Source organism: Falco rusticolus, chromosome 7, assembly GCF_015220075.1.
Source record: "Falco rusticolus isolate bFalRus1 chromosome 7, bFalRus1.pri, whole genome shotgun sequence".
NCBI classification, from domain to species: domain Eukaryota; kingdom Metazoa; phylum Chordata; class Aves; order Falconiformes; family Falconidae; genus Falco; species Falco rusticolus.
The window spans coordinates 50,011,698-50,029,885 of record NC_051193.1 but is presented as its reverse complement, the minus strand read 5'-3'; the positions used below and the strand labels follow the sequence as shown (position 1 = coordinate 50,029,885).

The following is an 18,188-nucleotide window of genomic DNA, read 5'->3' as shown; positions in this document are numbered from 1 at the left end:
CTCAGATGCTTTCTTCAACAGCTGAAAACAACTGCTCCTGCTCAGGTCACACTCATGGAAAAGTAGTGCAGGCAGATTGTTACAGCTGCTCCAGGGCACCAGCAAATATCTGTTAGTGTAAAGCTACAAACATAATAGGAGAAAGCCTTTCCAGAACAGGCAATCTAGGACAACTCTACCCTACTCTTCCACAGAAAAAGTTATCCACAAACTTAGGCTTTAAAAGCCTAGTTTGCAGGATTAAAGCCTAATGTATTAACACATACACCATTGTTTCTATTAGGACCTAAAACCTTTTAAAAAGTTTAAGAATTTACATGAATTTAAAAGTAAACTAATGTGTAATAACTTGAGTTTTAGTAGAAGTCCCTATTACTATGCTCTCTTCCACTTCAAACCACACTGCCAATGTATTTCAGAAAGATTTTAGTAAATTGTTAAACACCTACTTTTATTGCTATAAAACCAAATTTCTCTTGAGCGAAGCAGGTAAGATTAACACACACATTCCCTCCAATAAAACCTGCAAGTCACTTCTCTCTCTCTATAAAATGAAAAATAATAAAACAAAAGCATTACAGCACACTGAAGTCCTGTAACCTGTAACCTCCTCTGAATGGATTTGGCTACAGTGCGGATTTTAATACCGAGGTGGGGTTGGGAGCATGAGGAGGAGGAAAAGACAAAGAATTCAAATTAACTTACGCAACTTCCACCTCAGAGGCCAGGTTTGGCTTCAGTGCTACTGGAACCATGGGCCTGTGTTTCAGAGCGAAAGTGACTCACTTCCTCAGGCTGTTACATAGCTGTTCCCCCCACACTCCCTCCCCTCTTCGTCTTGGCTAGAAATTGTGGACCTCTGCCACCCCGTATCACAAGGGCCTCACTCCTGTGAGCACAATGTTTCAGCTCATTTTCCAGTCCTCTCTCAACAGGATGAAAATAACTCTAGAAGAAATTATGGACACGTGAGATGGAAAATTCTCCCTAAACTGCAACTAGTACACAAATAAGGATGTCATAAAGTAAGTTTTTCCTATTTCAAAACTTCACTAGAAGAGGAAAAAACATCCTACAGCAGTAAACTAGGTCCCTGGTAGCAAAAACATAGAGGTGGAAAGGTTGCTATGTGCCTTTCAGAAGTATTAATGTTATATATGTGGCAGTGCTGTAAAAATCAAGGAGAGAGTAACAGAGATAACAGCTAAACCACAATAACTGAAGTATATACTGCTAACAGTGGTTTCTGACACTAGCTTACCTTCTGAAATCATCACAAGCTACTTTTCTCTCCAAACCAGACCATCTTGTAACAGTTTTCCTTCTACTGATGCTTCTGTGCTTTTGTATTCATCAGTCACATGATTCTGATGAAAACAATGCAAATTTTTCTTGTATATCAGAAGACATTAACACTAGATCAAATATAAACCTGCCAGACAACTTTTAGCAGCTCTGCTGTAGATATTCTACACTGTGAGGAAGATCACAACAATAACTGCCCAAAAGCTGGGATACAATTCCAGGAGTCCTTGTTTTCAACCCTTGTAAATGACCAAACCAACCAACCAAAACAAAACACCACCAAACCAAACAAACACCCCAAACAGCTCATGCTGTTCTTAATAGTGGTGGCTGAGATTTGCAACTACCACACACACAAGTATCCAGAACACCTTTAGAAAGGGGGCTCTCAGGTTAGCAAGAACACATTGCATTGGTACAGCTCTCCGAACCTCCACTTGGGCTTTGGCTCTGTTTTTTCCATTACTACATAAGAAGCCAGAAGCATTGCAAAGCCTAACTCAAACCAGTTTAGAACTGCACCTATCTAGGAAAGAGATATAACAAAAGTATTAAGATGCAAAGTTTTCCTAAAAAAAAAAGTTCAGAGACAAACTAGAGGAGGGAAAGGAATGTGCGTTCCACAAAGGGAGTCCTATAATAAACACTATGTATCTCTTACGGAAGTTATCTTCATACTTAAGACTGTAGTGACTGAGAACAACTGAAGTTGCAGCCACACAAAAAACAGGATAGTGAAACCACCATCACCAGGGAGGAAAGAGATTTAAGATACTTTGATCAAAACATGCTTACTGAACATCTCCGTTCTCCAAACTGCATGCAAAAATAAATGAATCCTAACTAAGAGATCTCAAAAAAAAAAAAAAAGGGGGGGGGGGGGAAGGGGGATTTGGTGCATCCAGTATTAGGTGGTAAAATAACACATCACAAAATTAGCTTTTTAGAATTTCTTTCTATATGGAAAAATTTCAGGGAAATGTCTTGCAGGTCATCCTAATAATAATAGTCCATAGTTTAAGCTGAAGCGATAAATGCTCAAGCTGCAGCATGACTGTGCTCCAGGAAAGCTCACACTTGGCTGCTTCACTGGCTGAGCACTGCTGGCTTTATGACTAAGCAGGCTTCCCTCCCTGAGGTTGAGAGATGAGCTCACATTATCATCATCCCAGCCAATTACTAGCTTTGGTGGATTTTTTTGGTTGGGTTTTTTTTTTGTGTTTGGTGTTTTTTTTTTTTAACTTTAATTTCAGCACAAGAGTCAGCCTGCAGTAGTACAGTAAAATGGCAACACGCTTCCAGGCTTAAGTGTGCTTTGGAACAGTACACCCCTGACCACTTCTTACCTTTGCATAAAGCACAGAGCCAGTTCTGATACCGTATTCCCAGAAGATACTGTGTCTTGCCTCCAAATATACTGAAGTGTTAATGATACCTTGCATTGCTTTTACACTGCACAGAGAAAAAGCAGAACCTAACATCAGTATATTCTGTTTTAGTAACTCTTAAGATTTCTCACGCAATATGATCAGTTATTTTCACTTCCAGGAACTTTTGGCATGCAAAAACATCTCTCAAAACTTCCTTTGGATGAATATGAATTATATGTCACCTCCTTTAATATTGTAAATACTTTCAGATTTCTAAGAAATTTTTCATGTTGCAAGGCTTTCTCTTCTAGACCGAAAAAGAATGTAAAATTAGAGACACATATACCCAATGGGCACTTATGCAGTATTTTCTGAAATGAAAAAAAAAAAATTAAGTAACCTACGGCACCTTACTGAGAGAAGATGGAGTTAGCACTTTTAGCTAAAACTTCTCCAGCATATCTGCGCTACAGCATTAAAGAAAGTCATAAACTCATACAAAACACCACATTGGCTAGATTTAGGCAGTCTCCTGAAAGACTTACTTCAGTATACAACAGAACTAAGGAGGGGTCTTCTGCCTGCATTCAGGGTGCTGTTCTCAAATTAAGAAAGTCCTTCAAAAGCAGAGAGATCTGAGGAGTGCAGGGCACTCACAGGCACTCACTAGGCTGGTACCAGCCCTAAGCACCCATTAGCAGATTTTATTCAACCCAAAGTAAGTTCTACAGAATTGTTTGGATGCCCCTATCTGTTGCAACCATCTTGTCCCTGTTTATCATTAGCCTGGAATTAGCCTGGAGAGTTTGCTATAAAACCTTTTTAAGGTGGGGGGTGGGGGGTGGGGGTGTGTGTTGGGTTTTTTTTCTGTTTGTTTTTTAATTAAAGTTAAAAGGTTATTTGATTTTGAGAACAAAAACACTCAGTTGCAACCATTTAATTTTAAATCCCTTTATGTCCATTTAAAACCTTTTGCCTGTGTATTTAATAACCGCCTACCACTATTCCATCTCTTTATATATTCTCTTCACTACGTATGAGCATATTTGTATAATTTCACACAGCTAGTTCATAACCTCACACACTGTAGTAACCTTAAACTCTACTCTTCAGCCCACCTGTTGAGGGCTGTGCTGTCCTGTGCTTTGCTGAGTTCATTTGCTACACCACCTATATTTGGCACGATAAGCAAGTTAAAATTTTGCACACTCCTAATCTTCTTTGAGATCATTTGTACACAATTCTCTCCAATAGAATGCTGCAGAAATTACTCTGGAAAGACTGATTTATTCTCTAACCCTGGCAAAGTTAAGGATGTGGAAAATAGTAACAAGTGGTCACAGACCATCTCCTATTTCACCACTTTACTCTTAGCTCCTAAATACTTCCATTTTAGGGTTTTTTTTTCCAAGTTAAAAATGAAGTTTTCCTGTGTTCTACCTAATGTATATTCTCAGCCCCAGCTGCAACAATGCTGTCACAGTTCCTTGCAGGAAATCTGTCAACTCAGAGTAATAAGAACACTTTCTTTCTAAATCCTCCTGCTGCCAGCAACTCAAATCACTGATCTCCCCTATAAGAAGCACGATCACTTTTAATGATGATGAACAGAAAATGTAAGAAATGTTCTTGGTTAAGTCAAACACAGCAAGCTATTTGGTGTCCTTCTGAGACAGAGCAATTGAGCCTTCTTCTCCAAATTGCTCATTATTATGGTCAAATCCCACGTCAGGTAAAGAATCATGACACACATTTTACTGCTGAGGAACAAAAATAGAGGAATTAACTCACTTCTAAGATCACACAACAAACCAAGTCAAAAATCAAGAGCAGAATATAGGATACTAGCTACCAGTTTCCCTCCAGTCCTGCAAGAAAACATGGGCTTAAATCCTGCATGCAAAAGATAAAAATTGGGTGAACTATTTACATGTGCACAGAAAGGGCAAAGAAAATTTAATTCATTCAGTGCAATAGCAGGGCAGAGGTAGTTCAACAGAGTAGGTCTTGTTTCTGGCTTTTGTGATATTTTTTTTTTTAAATGACTGGAGACTTACAGGGCATCACAAACAAGAAACTTGCTCCAGCTAACAGAAATTTGTCCCTATGAAATCACCACCACCACCTATTGCAACAGTCTTGAGCAAGAACCAAGAAAGCAATGAAAACATGGGACAGTTTTTGTGTTTGGTACAAGATTTGCAAAGCTTACTGCACAGCTTATCCATATCCTATGCTTAGCTGGCTATATATGAAAACAACTTCAGTCTCTCCCTCAAAAGGCTCTCCCGCACACTGTCACATTTTTTTCCAGACAGTTAGCTACATCAAAATTCCTGCAGATTATCTGCAACCTCCCACTCACCACCTTCAGATACCTTGAACAGCAAGAATAACAGCACAGCTTTCCTACATACTGCACTGGGAGGGAACAAGAGAAAACAGAACACAGACCGTGTTAGTGAATTCTCTACAGCAATGCACAGCAATCTACCTTCTGAAGACAAACAAAGAAAAGCTCAAAACAACTGAGCAGCACCATATTGTCCAAGAAAGCCAAAAACACAAATGAAGGATGAAGTTTTTATGTTTCTGTCACATTATTCCAAATGGTGTGGCATTCTCCAGATATCTAGAAAGCCTGTCTCTACAGCAATAGGTGTATTTTTCCAGGAATCTAGCACCACAGAAGAGCAGCAACTGAAGCCCAAAGAGAACAAGCAAAACCAACCCAGTGAACAGTCTCTACTTTAAAAGCCCATTGCAAAAGAACATAAGCAGGTTAACAATTACACCACCACCACCACCCACACCTCCAAGTAAAAAACTCATCTAGGGAACTGTATCAGACCATAGTCCTAGAATCAATACAGTCTACGAAATGGGGAAGGCTTACTTGTTTGCGAAACGTTGCATAGCAAAAAAGGAACTCTACAGCATGCCCATATTAGGGGCAAAGAGATCAAAGGAAAGCGGCTTCACAGGCAGACAGACAACAACAAAAGGGGAAACAAAGCATCCAGGAGGCTTGACAACTTCCACTGTTGGAAAGTGCCTGACCAAATCAGTAGCACACATCCAAGATGTTTATGGCCCACCCAGGTTTTCATGTGATGAGCCCATTCTCACTGCAGAGAAAGCTGAAGCTGTGATTGACTTCAAGGGCACCTCTGCCCTGGGGACAGCATAGTTCAAATTACCTTGCTACCACTTTCACTTTCCCATTTTCAGAGGCTGGGAATTGATAAAGCTGTATTAAACCACTGTACTAATCAGAGATTCAAAAGTGAAATCCATTGGCTGTCTGACTGAAGCAGGGAAGACTGGTCATGCTGAAGGACTATGTGCCAGCAAAATCAGGTAGCTTGTATTGCACCATTAGATGTGACTACTGCTCCAATCTAGACCATTCCTGACGTTCAGCATCACAGCTTAATGGTTAATAACATAGAGCAAGCAAAATAACACAAAATGTATAATTAACATATTGTTTGGAGGAAATACACATACCCAAGAAGAAAATATTAACTATGCCTCGTGAACTAATCAAACCAATAATAATAATAAATAAAAATCCTACTTAAGTAAAATATTTTCATCTATTACAATAAGGGATGTAATAATGGAAAGGCAGTGTAAATGTGTTCTCACAGATGTTATTTAATTAGGCAGCTTCCTTTTCTGTTTGAATGGTCTTAAAACTCACCTAAGCACGCATTCTGGTTATATTTTGACCTACTATTTACAGTTGTGGACATGGTTTTATTTATCACTTATCACCACAGTTTTCCATATTCCATCTAAACACTCAGATGCATTCTAGTAGGCAGAACGTTTAGAGAAGGATTTTTGGTTTTTGAATTATGGTGTCTGAAGCACCACAGATGCGCCTCAAAAGGAAGTCTGCAGTAAACACTTCCGAGAGAGAGGAGTTGTGTATTTTCAAGGAATAGTCCAAAAATAACCTGTATTTCGGGTTGTCTTCCTCAGTTCAAGTGTAAACTCAGTACAGGTATTAGAGGTTCACTTTTCAAAACACATCTGGGATGGTCCACATAATTTTGTTTTAAAGGGATGAGGAAGGCACAGAAATTTTTTACAATGAAAACATCCATTAAGCACTGATTAGTCTTGTCCTTACAACAAATGGGACAGGCAAAATTGGCACAGATGAGGAAGAAAGACTATTAAGAAATGTGGTGGGTTGACCTTGGCTGGACACCAGGTGCCCACCAAGCTGCTCTATCACTCCCCTCCTCAGCAGAACAGGGAGGGGAGAAAACCAGATGGAAAAAAAAAATAATTGTGGGTCAAGATAAAGGCAGTTTAATGAAGCAACAGCAAATTTTGTGCATGTGGAAGTGAACAAAAACCAAACGTTGTTATTCTTTACTTCCCATCAGCTGGCGATGTTCAGCCACTTCCTGGGAAGGACAGCTTCAGTACACGTAGAAGACAAACAACATAAATAATGAATGTCACCGGCCTGCCGCTGCTGCCCCCCCCTCCCCCCTTGGCTTTTGTATCTGAGCAGATGTCATATGGTATGGAATATCCCTTGGGTCAGTTTGGGTCAGCTGTCCTGGCTCTGTCCCCTCCCAAGACCCTGCCCACCCCCAGCCTGCTGGTGATGGGGGGATGTTGGAGAGCCAGCCTCGGTGCTGTGCGAGCGCTGCTCAGCAGAAGCCAAACACCGGTGTGTTAGCAGCACCCTTCTGGCTACCAGTACAAGCACAGCACTGGGAGGGCTGCTGTGGGGCTCAGCCAGAGCCAGGATAAAATTCTGGTCTGCTTTTTGTAACTTAGCAGATTATTAAACAAACAACAAAAGGGGAAAAATAACCCACCCCGATATATTTTTTAATGAAACTGATGTTGTTTCTCCCAGCTACTGGAAAGGTACTATAGCAAATGCAAGTTAGATCCTCAATTTACCTTCAAGCAAAACTTTGAATGGTGTAATTGGAACTTTGCACAAACCTCATCTCATGAAAACAAAAAATTCATCATTTGCACCAGACCCATCTTTCATCTTTCACAGCAACAACATGCAGTTCTTAGAGAAAACTATGAGAAAGAGACAATTACATAAACTGGACCTTTGTAAATAAATATGCAGGAAAGCCCGTCTTTACAAATGGCTTTGCAACACAGTGCAGGCTTACCCTTTAATAAAATACATACATGGTGCATTTCTTAAATTAATGTTATAAACTGTACTGAAGTTAGGAATATTAGTTATTATAATCTGTCATCATGATAAACACCATGATCTGAAGAGGCTTGGGCAGCCCTAGACTGCAGAAGGAACACAGCTGTGAATGAGTATGAAATGTTGCTTTGAGGCTTTGTAAAGTTACATTAACATACTATTCTTTCCCACTGGAAATGGGTTAATAGTTCTTCCCACTGTAAGCACTTGATAGTTATTTTAAGCTTTTTTGTTTGGAGCTGTCAGGGAAGGCAGTTGCTAGCAACAAAGAGACCAACACTCCAATATGCAGGAATCACAGCAGGCGCCAAAGTCAGAATGGCAAAGAGCAGGCCAAAATCTTCTCCCTGCCCTCACATTCACATAGCTGACATAGCCACATTGTGTCCTTTCGCTCCAAATGCCCCTACAGCCACAAACACACTAGCTGCAGAACCACGATACACCCCAGAGACAGAACAAATCTCTGCGATTTAGCCCTGAGAAGAAAACACATCTGAGCACTGAGTTGCAACAGGAAAGATTGCTGCAGGTTCAGTTGTTTCCATCTTGACCTCTCCAGCACTCCATCACAAACAAGACATAAAAATAGGTGTCCAGTGTATGAATACCATAGCCTGAGCTCTTCACAGATTCCTTCAAGGCTTTGCAAGAGTAACAGCCTACAAATAAGGGAAGAAAAAGGGGAAAGTTCATCGAGGTGAGAATACTCTCCATTCCCAGAAGTTTCTTCACGGGAGACAAAAATGCACTCAATACTCTGACCATAGCTCTCGGCAGAGATGCTCTTGACGCCATGAAGGAGGATAATCACTCACCCAAATCTGACTGGAGAATAGCTGGGACTAAAAGCCCAAGCAGAACCTCAGAGAATGTGGGATCAATTTCCAGTTCTGCTACAAACATGCATCTTAAGCAAGCCACTTCAGATCAGTTAATAAAATGAGAATACCACCTGAAAACCAATACACTAATACTCAAAGTATTTTGAGATCATAAAAGTCTCTTATCTTTAACACTAACAGGCTACATGGGGATTCTTTCACAAAGACCTTAGAAGTCTGACTTGAGACATGATGCAACAGGGCAGTGATAACCAAAGAAGAGGGAGCAGTCCAAAAAATGAAGGGAAAAGGTCACACAAATAATAACATAGTTGTTCTTTTGTCATATGCCTCTTTCTGCCTCACCTGACCCAGAAATATCTTTTTTGGTTTTCAGCAGTTATCTAAGATGAAGTGGCGCTGATCTTGATTTGCCCACATCCACACACAGCCAGCCAGATGCCAGTATTGACTGGGCTCATAATTATAAAACTACTCAAGTAGTCAGTCTTTAACAGCACTGACAGGACTTTAGTTCAGATTTCTAAAATTATGTCTTTTAAGTAGTCTTGCGGTCACTGTTGAATATAAAAAGGTCTTTTTATTGTGCTGGTCTGCTGCAAGGTACAGTAACCTCTCGGCCATGACTGGGGCTATCGGGCATTACAACACAGCTAAGCAAATGCACACTAGTGAATACTAGGGGTAGAAACACTAGAAGACATGGGCAAGCACAGTCACCACACAGTGGAAACCAGCAAGGTTTAAAGAATCCAGGGGCCCAGAGAGCACTCTGATTTCTTAATCTTTCGTTAGAGGAATCAGAACACTCTCCAGGCCCTTGGATTCAGAGGTCCCTGCCAGTTACCTGCCAGACGCCTGCCCGATCTCCTCCTTTTATCCATAGGGATCTCAGCAGAGGAAAGAAAGAGCAGATGGTTGGCACCAATACTGGATCAAATACAAGGCAAGCCTCTTCTATTTCTGTAGTGACTTATTTGTATCTGTACTAACATTAAAAAGCATTTCCACAATTGGACATAAGCGACACCAGCCTCATATGTACTCAGAGCAAAGTCAGAAACTTCCTAAAGATTCAGCTCAACAAGTCTACCTGAAGCAAACCACCCATCCTGCACTCTATAACTAGAAAGGAAAAATGTCATTCAGTAACAGCATGTGGAAAAGTGCCCTCTATTAAGCACGCTTACAAAGCTATTTTAAATTGAGCAAAACACTTTCAATTATTCTCAGGAGAACACAAAATCAAGGTCACAATGATCAAGTTCAGTATTACGGGAAAAGTTAAAGCTCACACATTAATCCACCTGCACATGGAATTCTGTGAGCATTAAGCAGATCAGAAGCATAACATGATTTTACATTCCCTCCTGCATTTATACAGTTTGCTCTGTGAGTCCTGGAACAATATAAATACATTTTATCAGAAGTAATAACATTTTTGAGTCAATAATCGCACATTACACTTTGAATAGCTGTATTTCCTAAAGATACAAACCATGTAATGGCTATTAACAGAAACAGTAAGTCCCTCTCAATTGTAAAAAATAAGGCAATAAATAATTGGAAAGTCACACAGCAGCTTACTAGAAAAGCCAGTAAAAGGATCAGTGCTAAACACCTGACCATCTCCAAAAGAAATTGCTAAGCATTAAAAAAAAAAAAAAAATCCTTTACATAATACAGTTTTCACTCTCAGAATAAAAGGCTAATGGACTAGTTATCCCTTCAGGTGTATGGGTTGCATCAACCTGATCCTCTCATACCAAAGAAAAAGAAATTCTGAGATTGATACTCCTTCAGAATCCATAACGTATCTAGTGAATTCTAAAGGATCTTTCCATGCCAGCTGGATCTCTTATTTCAAACAGTTTACTAGTTCAGCTTATATCCCACAGCTTCTGATGACTTTACTATTTTCAACAAATCTCCAAACAATGAGAATGAACATCCAGTCTCTCATCAGCAAGCTGACATTCATTACACAGTCCTCCCCCATTTGGGAGAGATCTACGAATCAACCAAGGCAGAAAAATATTCTACTAGTTGCTATCCTGAAGACAAATTTTGTTTGGGGAAAGTAATTGAAGGAACTTGCCCACAAACAAAGTTGATGTTATTGGAATACTTAACATTTAGGTAACCATTTGCAACAGTTAAAGCAATACATTAACACCAAATCATCCAACCACATAACATGTGTCGTGTGCAACATTCTGTATTTTTAATAGGCAAACAATGAGAGACAAAGCAGCCTGTTTTGCACTAAAGAGTGAATGGGTAGCCAACAAGAGATTATTCTTCTGGAATTCCTTGATCTCAGTTTTGTCCACTGTTCACTCATTCATATTGTGTAGATACAGACTGCATTTGCAAGATGTCAGGTAAAGCATCTTCATTTTGAACAGATACACTAAAATTCAGAAACTGGTATAGAACACTACTTAAAATACCTTGCAGAACTTCCCCCCCAAAGCTATTCTGATATAAAAATCATAACGTATTCTAAAACACACCCAGTATCTGTAGAAGAGCTCTAACATTAAATTGTATATGGCAGTATTATACTAGAGATCTCTAACCAGTACTCTACAGATGCAGCATTCTACAATACCTTTGTACGGCCCAGGAGCTCTGCCTGTACTGTGGGCTAAAGGGAAGGGCTCTTCCACTTGCATGAATTGTACTGGTTGGAGCTGTGTTTTGGTGTTTCCTTTTTTAAAAATGACATTAGCCAGCTGACCACAGCTTCATTTCTTGCACCGTAGTACAGAAACTGAATTATAGCAAGTTCTGTTTAACACAGTTGCATGGCTTCATAATCACAGCATAACAAACAGCACTATATACTCTTTCATGTACTTAGTCTGGCAACGCCTCTTTAAGGGAGGGAACTACTATTACTCGCTTTTATTGAAGGGGACTAAGTCAGAGAAAGAAACGATTAAGTGATTTGCCTGAAGAGGTCTGCGACGGATCAGGGAACCCAACTCAGTCTCAAGCTAGTGCCGTACCCTTTCAAATCATCTTTAGTCTCTTACTCAGTTTGAAATCCCATCCTAAGGATGGCTAAAGTGCAAATGAAACCACCCTGAAACATTTGTCCCTATTTCAGCAGGCCCATGAGACTGTATGCCATGCATAATAAACAACTCCAAATAAGCATATGGCAGTCAACGCAGATTCATTGTGGATCTGAAAATATTCTTCTAGTTTTTATAAGAGTTGCCACCTATGAGGCATATATGCATAATGATACACTAGCCTTGGCTGCAGCAGTGTCCAGGGGGGACACAGAGCAATTCAGGAATACTAGGCAGACCTATTCAGGTGTAAACATGACATGATTAGTAATTTTGTCTAGGGATTAGGTAACAATGCTGAAGAACCTCATCAAATCCCTTCCCTGTATGCGATTACAAATTCAAATTAAGAAAGAAAGGGAGGAATATACTAAATTATAGCTGTAAGTAGATTGGCTTCGATAAGTATTTTCATCTGTTTACATCTCTTAGAATCGCCATAAGCAAAAAAGCATACTTTGGAATCAGAGAATAAAAAAAGGAAAGGGAGCTCTTAAGTCCTGTTAGACAGTGCTTTTAGCAATTACCATGACATATATATTCCTCCCATCTTTGCAACCTCCTTCCCAACAACCACTCCAAGGGAAAAGAATTTTTGTTCTTTTCTCACAACCACAACATCTGAGGCACCACAAGTAAGAAAGAGTTTTCAAGCCCACAAGAAACGGATGCATTGGGAGTTGCACATGTTCAGAGCCCGCCCAGCCAGGAACAAGCTTCCACCCCTTGAACCCTCTAACTGAATATTCTGTTTAACCCTGTCTCTGGCCAAGTTAAGAGCAAAACTTGTACTGATTTTTAGCAGGAACGTGGCAGACACAGCAGCAGCTGGTCTGTAGGAACAAGGACTCTTTCAGCAGACCATGGAAGGGGCTCTGCCACTACCACCACTGGCCTTTCTGAGGCCCCACCGGCGGGCAGACACTGTGGTCCCGCCCCAGTGTCCCAAACATCACATTTCTGTCATTTAAGGGAAAAAAAGGGGAAGAGAGGGGGAGAACCATCACACATTTGGTTGTGAAATATAATGAAATGTCATGGAAAAATAAAACAGGGGTCAGAGTTTTTAAATTCAGAGATTAAATCTCAAGTCTTGTTTTTCCCCTTTCCATAAAAAGCTATGTATTTATAGCAACTGCTTTATTAAAAAAAAAAAGCCTTGAGAGTTATGCATGAGGATGCATGAGAAATGCTAAGGCACAGTATTACTTAGAACGAACAAGTACTAATTTGCACATAACTGTGATGAAATTCACCTATTACAGTAGATTAAGTTGTTAAGTCAATTCCGCTGCTAAATCTCCCACCACTTGCATTTGTGGCTTTGTTCTTTCCCTTACTCTAAAACTTGAACACTCAGCACAAAAGGCTCCCCTGCAGACAAAATTTGTCAAATCAGAGTCACAGAAGTACTGTCAGAGCCACGAAACTGAACAAAAAAGCAGAAGAAAATTCACACTCGTTGCTACCTCTGCATAAGACCATCAGGAAAAAAAGTTCAGATTAAAAAATGGCTTCTACACATAACGCAGTTCCTGCACATGGCAGGCTAGGTTTGTACTGTAGCCACTTCTAAACTTACGGCTTTGCTTAAGGTTTTCACATTCTTCAGGTATCTTCAGCTCACTTTATGCAAGATGCGTGACCCCGATTTTGGCATAAAGCTTCACAGCAGCATCTACAAAGAGACAGGGATTCCCCCAGCTGCAGTTTCAGAGGCCTAATGCTGAAGAATTTATCACTTTCAATTTTAGATTGAGGTCAAATACAATGGTTGGTTTCCATTCATGTTGCAACATGTAGGAAGCCAACATGTGAGAAAAAGGTGATACGACAAAAAAAACTAGCAGGAAGAAGATAACATCTCCCTTCTGAAACCATAAGTGTATCAGTCCCTGCAGATGCCCCTCCTCTTGTACCTACATTCCCAGTACATTTTCTAGCACATGATGCCTTCCAAGTTAAATGTACTTGGTTCCCAAAGATATCATGGCAGGACAAACTGTTTGAAGAGACATGAGCCACCCATCCAGTGAAGCAACTATAATAAGTTCTTAGTGTTTTGTTTGGGTTTTTTTAATAGCTTCTCACAATTGGTAATTCCTTTACTATAATTTTTTGATTTCTACCTTTATCTGAAAGTAACAGGTCAGGTTTGGACATAAAAAAGCTACAACTAATAAACAGAAGTTGTTTACCATTTTAGTTACTACTTCTCAGCTCCCTTCCTTGAAGAAATAAAAGGTTTTCCCAAATGTTTCAGTTAATATATATTTTTTAATTTTATGCACAGATATTTGCATAGTGAAGAGGGATTAACCCTTCTTTTTTTTGGATATGGAAAGAATATTGTGTGCCAAATTTCTCAGTATCACTAGAGGAACTGCTTATAGTTTGAAAGATTGTTAATTCTCAAACACCAACTGAAAAAATTCATGCACATACCTCCCCCTAACATTCAGTAGACACTGGATTTAAAGGTTCAGGGTTTTAACAGCAGCAGTTGCTCAAGTCCCAGTATCACTTCACTAGCTCTCTAGTCAAATTCTAAAATAAGCAGATCTGCCACTCTAATTTTAAAAAAGGAGATTGCTTACCACAGTCCAACTTTTCAAGCTTTTTATACCTTAAACAAGTAAAATGACACTTCTTTGAATAAACAGTTTAAAATAAAGTCCACAGCAATAAAGATACTTTGCTTGCCTAGCTGCAATAGTAAAAATTTCCTCAGTCGAGTATGGATGTGTTCTCTTGCTGTTCATTGTGGAGAACTAACTCTTCAGTAACAAAATCCACTCACTGTGCGTTTCTTGCAATTCTGTGTACTTACCACAGTCTTGACTATCAAGAACGACTTTCGCTGTTTCTCTAAACTAGCCTAGGACTAATTTCCACAACCATTCTGAGGAGGAATGAGGGAAGATGTACACTTGTAAACGGTTAACACTCTCCCCGCTGCCCTCCAAGCAAATTGCACACACAAGCCAAAAGGCAAGGGAAATAATTAACCTTCCAGCTCCCAAATTGGAAGCTTCAATTCCCTGAAGTAGCTTCATGCACAAAATCAACATGTGGAAAGAATAATCAGTGGTGACCAGTTTGCTGAGAGTTGTGGAAAACCAGCCTGTGGAACACAACGAGGGCTTGCCAGAGATCTGCTGCAGTCTCTTCCGCCACACAGACCTCAGTGAACGTGCACCACAGGAGCAGCACCATGTCCTTTCCAGGCATTCTGGAAAACCTCAGTGTTTAAAAGCAATCACAGACCACCTCCTCCTCCTCCCTCCCATGCTAAAGCTTAAAAACTTTTTTTCCTTTTTTTTTTTTTTTTTTTTAAAGAAAAAAAAAGACAGCCATACAATTGCAAACATACGCACTAACTTAAAGCCACTTTGTAGTCTTTAGGGCCATGTGACAAAGTTGCATGCCTTAAGGCCTCCTCTGGATACTGGCACCATTTCTGTCAGGAGATACAATCCATTTATTTTAAGACACAGAGGGTGTTGTTTAAATCTACAAGTTTGCTTTCAGTTTGAAGCTGCCTTTTTAAAGCAAAACCCCATCAGTAACAACTGCCTCTTCATTAAAGTACCTTAGTATTTGAAGATGAAGTGATGAACATCCTGGAATGATCTTATACCAGATCCACTATTTCAGTGTCATAATTCCCTCCTGAAGAAGCAGCAGCTGTCGTAAGTGCTGTTTGCATATAATTTTAGCTCTGTACTTTGGTCTACTTAGTATCAAATATTTTAGGAAGTGTATCTGTAATTACTAAATATCTTTCAAATTTGTATTCTTTAAAAAAATAAAAACGAACACAACTTATTTTTCTACCTAAAATGAAATCTGTATGTTGGAACTTGCAAGACACTGGGTTTCCCCCTGGCAGGGGAAGGCTCTCCTCCCCTACTCTCTGAGCATACTGACATCCAGTATGTTAGTACCTCTGGCACATACACCTCTGTTATCCAGGTCCACTCACACTGCTGTAGAACTGCTCACAGACACTTTTGTAGGCATCTGGGGAACAATAAGTTTTAATACACATTTGCTGTTGCAGCTCATGGCCTGTACCTCCCTAGCTTCTTTAGTTTTTCAAACTCCCTGAAGTGCCAACCTCATTCGCACTAGGCAGGAGTAGTCCTCCAACTGCTGCTGCAAGAAGCTACTGTAAGGACAATTTCCATTTATAACTCTACTAAAAAAGTTTTTTCCTCTTGTTGAGGCAAAGACTGGCCTCAGTATGATTACAATCCATCTGTGCATATATCTGGTAGAAAAGTTATTTCCTCTTACAGAGGGATATACTTATTTAGCTGTAGTACAGCTGCTCCAAAGCCACTTGGAGTCTAAAAGCATGCTTTTCTGATGTTGCATTTCCCAATGAAATGCATCAGCTGCTGAGCAAGAACCCAAGTGACAGCCTGAAGAAACAGTATCTCTGAAAGGGTTTAAGTCCACCCTGCAGCTGAGCTCACTGGTCTCAAGAGTCATGAAGCTCAGGCTGTCCTCAAAACCAGACACCTGGCAGCTTCCCCCGCCCTCGCAGGCAGCCTGGCATGCCATGCCCTGTGGCTGCAGTGACATCCAGTCCCCACCCCATTATTTTAAGGACCCCCAGGCCCAGCCAGGCAGTAAACACCCCTGCAAAGACCGATGAAGCACTACACATTTGCAGCACAACCATGGAGTCCCGTACCCTCTTTAGCAGTGCACATAAAGGCATCCCAGAATACATTAATTTCATTTAGGTCTTAGGTGAGGATTTTTAATTATTCTTTTTTAATATACAGCCCCTTCTGTTGTTTATACTACTTGTTCTGCATTTCCATGAGCAACGAACATACATGGCTTCTTTTTCAACTTCTGCATTAGAAGGAAATCGAGCTCCCTTAAATGATAAATTAGATTAAAAAGAGCCTTGATACATCACAGTTGTTCATACTTCACTAGAAAAGAAGGGGTTTCTTTTGAATAGTAAAAAAAAAATAATTATACACTGCTACCCATAATCCCCAAGAAAAACCCTAAAACAAAGTATCTCTCAGCTGTTTTAATCCTTAACTCCCAAAAGATGCAATCCTTTCCATGAAATTAAGGCCATAACATATTTGCAGCTTGGTCCCTGGTCAAAAACGTGTTCTCCCTTACACTAGCATCCAATTTATATTTGGATATTTTGTTTGGCAAGAAGAGCAAATGAATGCTATTTGTAAAGCACATTTTGTTTGAAGTCACAACACTATGCAACTCCTGTGATCACTGATCAGCTGTATTCTATCTTGGCTATATATTATACGTATATAGTTATGTGTACATGCATACATTTACATGACTACATCCACTGCAGATAAGAACCAATTTAAATGAAAGGAATTCTTCAGAAGTAGTTTACTTAAATAATTTTTTTCTTAAAATGATGCTTTATCTCCACAAACAAACAAGCACTACACAAACAATTTGATTCAATTATGAAGGCTTCAACGTATCAATAACAACTTTGCAGTCATGAAGGAAACACTCCCTTGTTTAAATTTTTAAATAAACCCCATTATTTTGCTTTCAAGAAGTTATTACAAAAGAGATGTGTCAAGGACTTGAGTTTTCTCACCTCCAAAAATTCAATTTGTTTGAGAACCTTCTCAGTATCAAGAAACTATTAAGCAACATGAAACTACTACTACATATTTTTAAATATATTTTTTTTCAGAGAATTTCTGATGGTATAACAGTACAACACATTTAAAGCAAAAAGAAAACCAACTTTCTTCTAGAATAAACTCCCCACTTACTCCATGCCTTGTAACAGCTCTCCAAACCAGGACTTGTAGTAGTAGCTACAAGGAACCCAGTACAAGAAAGCTTTCTTGTTCTTACTCTCTTACACACTACGCTAAGCGGTAATAGTTTTGTGCAAATCAGTCAGGTGCAGAAAACATAATAGGAAGGGCAAAGTTTCTGTAAGACTTGGCAGTTGTTACTGTCAGTTTTTGATCCTGTTTGCTGGGTCTACCTCTAGCTACACAGTGCAAAAGCAGTATCAGTGTCAAGCAAAAATACAGCTGTGCTTTTGTACATAAATACAACTTCCCTCAGCTCCCTATTTGTTTCAGAATCCTGTATTACCTGTGTGCAAAACAGCTGTCTTCTCTGTGTAGTAGCATTTGTGCCCCAGACCAATTCTGAATCCAAGCCATAGCTATTCCCAATGAAGCGTATAACATTATAAAGGGTTACAAACAAGCTACCACCAAATGTTTTTTCCCCTTTTTCAAACAAGAAAACTCCATATGCTTCAAACCTGTTGTATAATGCATTTAAGCAATTTCATGCTGACGTAGTATTAGATCTTAATTAAAATATATCAACA

General features: G+C 39.7%; 1 protein-coding gene across 3 annotated transcripts in view; it reads right to left on the bottom strand.

Annotated features, from left to right (window-relative positions):
- MIDEAS (mitotic deacetylase associated SANT domain protein) overlaps positions 1 to 18,188 on the bottom strand; it is a 54,979-nt gene that overhangs the window by 25,502 nt on the left and 11,289 nt on the right. Inside the window, exon 2 of one of the 3 annotated variants that reach the window (XM_037395417.1) lies at positions 2,652 to 2,757. The exons of the other annotated variants lie outside the window; for them this stretch is intronic. The gene's annotated coding sequence lies outside the window, so the exon portion shown is untranslated. The remainder of the gene's footprint in view (positions 1 to 2,651; positions 2,758 to 18,188) is intronic. 3 annotated transcript variants of the gene reach the window in all.